Source organism: Pinus tabuliformis, chromosome 3_2 (genome assembly GCF_031772625.1).
Source record: "Pinus tabuliformis cultivar Carrire ecotype Pingquan chromosome 3_2, CPIR1, whole genome shotgun sequence".
Taxonomy (NCBI): domain Eukaryota; kingdom Viridiplantae; phylum Streptophyta; class Pinopsida; order Pinales; family Pinaceae; genus Pinus; species Pinus tabuliformis.
The window spans coordinates 765541870-765547869 of NC_142302.1; positions in this window are offsets into that span (position 1 = coordinate 765541870).

Consider the following 6000-nt stretch of genomic DNA (forward strand, 5'->3'; position numbering starts at 1 on the left):
TACACCACACCGCATGAGCACAACATCACAGGTGAAACAAGTGCAACATATATGACATATGCACAAGAGTCATACCACACATCCAAAACCACACTAACTCTTTACCAAGCAACCTTGCTTCCAGTGTCTTATCCATTCTTATCCCAGCATGTCGCAAACCACACTTGTTTCACTTTGTTGATGTATCCCTCGGTATAACCTGTCCATAACATAACCATAGGAATAATACAAGCATACAATATAAATTCATATTCACATGATATTAACCTCATAGTTTTGTCATGATTACTCTTCCCACTTGATTCCTCATAGACCAAGAACCTCGTCATGTCATTTTTCTGTGTAAGCAATCATTCTTCCACAAGAATGATTCCTGATGACCCTATCAGACAATGACATAGATACATGTACAGATACATACACCATAAAATAATAATGATCTCATCTATCAACATCACACATACATACATATGTACATATAAACATTAGCATAAAATAATCATTATTCATGATCACTCTATCAGACATGACATACACACACACTTGCATGTATACATATATAAACATCAACATAATCACGATAACAACAAAATTGCTAGATATTATAAGGTCAAGGTTAAGATAACTTCCTTTATTCACACAACACATGTGCAATATTGAGAACAATAGTCCCACCATAGCTAATGCATTTGACACCTTAGATCCATTTACTTTAGCTTTTATTGATTACCTTTCCAATGATTGTTATGTCATCATCCATGTACCACAATGGACCCAATTAGTCCAACAGACTGTCATTGTCTTATCTTTTGCAACGCTTACTCATACACCAAGCTTCATCTGTGTCTTATATTACCTATTAGGTACCACACAACTCTCCCCGAGCTCCATCAACTTTTCTTCTTTCCCAACCAATTCCCCAGACTCAAAACATAAATGGAAAGAACATAAACAACAAAAAGAAGAAAACCATGAAAACCAATAAAAACACGACTCCATAAACGAAGTGGTATGGCCATACTCTAGACATAATTAAAGTTGAAAATCAAGCACAAGGAAATAAAAAATACCAAAAGCATAACATTAGCAACAAACACCATGACTCAACCCCCATGATTCCCAGGGAAACTCAACCAGATCCTTCTTCAAGATTTCATGTCAACCTCTTTTTTCCATGTAGTCCCTTGCATCATATTTCCATAAACACATAACTATTATTGTATAAATACATAACAATACATCATTTACCTTATCTTGTTGAGCTAAGCACGTTTCTTGCAGCTGAACACATCCACACCATCTCTCAAGGGACTCCAATCCTTTGACAAATCCACCCGTAACTAAAGACTAGATAATATACATGTCAAGTACAATTTCATGAATCTAGCACATATCCACATAATGTCAAACACATGTTCCAAATATCAAGAAAATAATATCTATCAATTTGAAATTAACTTTTACAAACAATCATGCCATAATCCATAATCAACTCATGGTCATTAGACATAATGCTACAACTATCACCTACTACACTCAATTGCATATCAACTGTCTCAACACATATGTGTTAGTAAAACCATCTTAAAGCAAGATCATTGGAACACATACTCATATTATGAAATTCATCAAACATTCAACCAACTTGCAAACATACCATGTTAAATAAATCAACTAGGCACCAAACACTCAAACACCAAATAGACGCCATAATCAAACAACCAAGCACAAAATATACGACATAAGAAAACTCATACCTTAATGTATATCAGGTGAGGCTATATTGTCTACACAATAAATCTAGGTTAGAATGATACGACTTCACAACATATCAACTCAAACATAAATCATGATATCCATAACAATAATTGACTAACATGTTCACGTCATAAGCTCATAAACATTTGTCGTTCATGCATAACAATCACATATGTACAATCAATCTAGATTAGTACGACACCATATCACAATTGTGTAAGCTCATAATGGAATATCGCAACCATAACCATATTCATAGGTCAAACTAGGTTAACACAATACATATAACATTAAGATCTTCAATGCAATGAAAATAACCATCACGCATATGACCAATCCAAATTACAACATCAAGATCTCAATGAAATAGCCCTAATCATCAAGTTAATAACACATAACAACAATAAGTTATATATGATGCTCATCAACAACATAAAACCTAATCGTCAAGCTAACTGTCATATAGCAACAACAAGGTAACCTATAACATACTCATCAACAACATAAAACCTAATCGTCAAGCTAACTGTGATATAGAAAGTTAACCTATAACCTACTCATCAACAACATATCATATAACATAATCATCAAGTTATCTAACCTAACCAACATTAGCAATGCTTATAACCACATGTTACTATCATTCTTGACTATCAGACTCATGTGTAGATAACTATACTAATCAATTAACATCTATCATAAATGTAACCATAACATCAAAATACGTACAAAAACCTAATGTATATAAACCTAATGCATATAAAAATCCTTAACTTACATACCTGCATGCCAAACATACAATACCTATATGGTGGTCTGATCTTACCCCAAATTCTAATACTGCAACCTCACTTTGATAGTCTGGATCTTCTGCTCTATCTCATCCAACACATTAGCATCATAACAACCAATAGCATCATGATGACCTAAATTGCATATCATGACTTCACAAGGCATATTGGACCTACTATTCATGCATAATTATAATCAAGACCATACATGCATAACAAATTCATATATACATATAACACATGAGTACAAAAACATATACACACCATTCTAGCTAGAGTTCAGTCATCAATGCATGACCATACCAACTGCACAAACCATGACCTCATGTATGACAACAAAAACTACATCACGTTCACTTGATAATATGTGATCAATGAAATACATAACAATGCATAATAAACCATACACACGTGAAGACATACTCCACGACAACACCTTCAACCTTCACATGGCGACATCACTACAACCATGATCAATACCATGCAAATGCAATAAGCACATGGACTACATGAATAAGGAACACATATGCAACCAACATGAATGCATGCCCAACACACAACCCAAGGAGAGTGCAACCTCTCTCTGATACCACTCTATGGTATCAGATATGACCCAAAGAGAGTGCAACCCACTATGATACCACTATGTAACACCTTCCTCTCACATCTACCCAAGCAACCGGCCAGCCAAGGTAAACATGCGATGAGAGGCTACTATGATATGATTCAACCTCCTAGGTAACCTTAAGGAAATGGAATCGGTGGAAAGACAATACACATACCTCCCTCGGTGCTTTAGGACCCCAAGGAGCTAATCCATCACTCTAGGTGCCCAATCCCTGAGTTAACCTATCATTTAGATGAATTAAACCCAAATTCACTCCCATGACAAGGCATGCATGCGACCAACAACCAAAATTTTCTCTCACCGACTTGCCTACTAGTGACCAGAGACCCAAATTGTTAGTGCTATGCCAATGACTCTGGGATTTCAGCCACAATAGCCCAGGTCACTACCCAAAATTGAAACATCTCTATAAATCAGTAAAATAGCATGGAAAAGATAGTACTAAAGCAAACACTTGTTTAAGACCTTGACTGCACCCCTACTAGTCATAATAGACATTTTGTCAAACACTTAGTAAATATGAAACCTACAGCTGTAAATAACAGATCCGAGTATAGAGGTCTCATACTTATCTGAGATTCATTATGAAGCATTGTATCCTTATCACATTAGCTTCCATTTCATCCATTAGGTCATAGACACATTTATCATTCAATAACAAGTAAGAACATGATGAGAGCCACTCATGGCTGCTGTCATAAAACATGTAAATAACTAGCATAATAGGGACAAAAATACTAATGAAATCACAACCATATAAACCACATATAATCCACCATAATGCTCATAAAGATACAAGGAGAAATAACCTTTCATTAATGATGCAAAATCAAAACTCGGGATGGGACTTCCATGTTCCACCCAATCGTGGAATGGTTGAGCCAAATCTCTCCTCATCCATTCACCCCCATGCCATATTCCAAGCATGAATGTGGGATATCATACAACACATCAATCAAAACTCACCCAGGGATTCTAGAGGCCATCCACCTCAACCCATCAAAGAGTGATTCCACCTCATGGTCGGACATCACAAAACCATCATCAAATTGGTCTCCATCCAAGCCTTCTAGGTCTTCCAGAGCATTTGGCCAATCAAGGTTTCCAGGACTAGTAACTCAACCCACATCTTATACAAGGCTTCTAGAGTGTTTGTCCAACCAAAATTTCTAGGACTGGTAACTCAACTCACCCAGGGCTTCCATAGCATTTTTCCAACCAAGGCTTCCAAGACTAGTAACTCAACCCAAGCTGTTATAGGGCTTCCAGAGTGTTTTTCCAACCAGGGCTTCCAGGACTAGTAACTCAACCCAAGCTAAGGAAACATGAGAACCAACCAAAAAAAAACAATGAAAGTAACCCACAATCACCATGGCTATCCAGGAAAGGGTAACGCTAGGCAATCCACTGTCGATCCAGACAATCATCCATGCCAATGATAAAACAACCAAGAAACCACATGCATGTGCCATGCATGCCAAACTAGTGAAGAAATCATACATGCAACTCAGTACCTGCAAAAAAATCTAATGTAGCTATTGACCCCGATGCCCTCTTGTGCTTTCCTACTCTTCCTTTGCCTTTTTGCTCCAAAACTTCAAGTATGCCACACCCTCCAAGAGTGCTTTGAGAAAAATCTAAGTTTCCAAGAGTATGAGAGAGAGAGAACAATGAGAGAGCTCCAAAACTGAACTGATCAATTCTTACCCATTAATCCTTAGAAGCCTTTGTATTGATGAGGCCTCTATTTGCTTCATTTTCCATTATTTTCCTTCAATTTCCTCCTCACATGCAATCTGTGACCTTTCACCTTCATTTTCTCCTAATTTCCATTGTTTTCATAAATAAATGTGCCAAGATATCTTTTTTTCTCTTTGATGCCTTATCCATTGCCTTTGCCAATTTCCTTAGCCATAAACAACCAAATTAACACCCACTAGGATGTTCTTCCCACCATTTAGCTTAGAATACATGTCCCATCACCATGGCCTTATATATATTTTTACATGGAATTTTCACCACGGCTGTTACAACCTAGGAGAAAGGTTTCTGTGTTGGTACTGGGGTGTGATATAGGCCCTATGAGGAGGACATATACTTTATCACTTGCATATCTAGGATAGGGTAGGATTTTCCCAGATTTTTTGATGTCCCCCATGGGATTTCAGCTAAGATTAAGCTTTCCTACACTTAGAGATATGTCGGGCCTCATGCAGTTTGTCCAACATATTTTCATGTCCATCATGGATAACTACAAATTTCTTCCTTTGTTGCAAAGGAGGTTAGGTTCCTCTTGTTATTAGTCACCATTATTTCACACTTTAGTAGTGATGGGAAACACATTAGTTGCCCTCTTTTGTATTATGCCGATTCTTTGATTTAGGCACTGCGTTGTATCAGATGGTCAACCATTTTTTTGAGGTAGTTTTGCATGTCTTTAGATAGATTTCATGTGTTGATACATGGGAGGGCGACCTTCCCTTTCACTTAAGATCTTATTTATTTATCTTTTGAGAGGTTTCTAGAGATGAGTCCTACATTTGACTATCTTCGTTCTAGGTTGATCACTAAGGTATGGATGCACATGTGGGGCAAAATTATGCCCAAGAGGGGCTTTCTGAAATATCTGACCAGGATTTCCGCCCAAGAACTGGTGCTACTGGCTGGTGAGGATGGCGATGCATTTGTCTCGTTGGCATTTCCGTACGCGAGTATTAATTGGAGACAATGTACCAACATCCTCTTCATAATGAATGAGCCTCCAGATGATAGAGGTAATGTTAGTGTTTTATTTAAAATAATCTAGTTTCATTTTATTGTTTT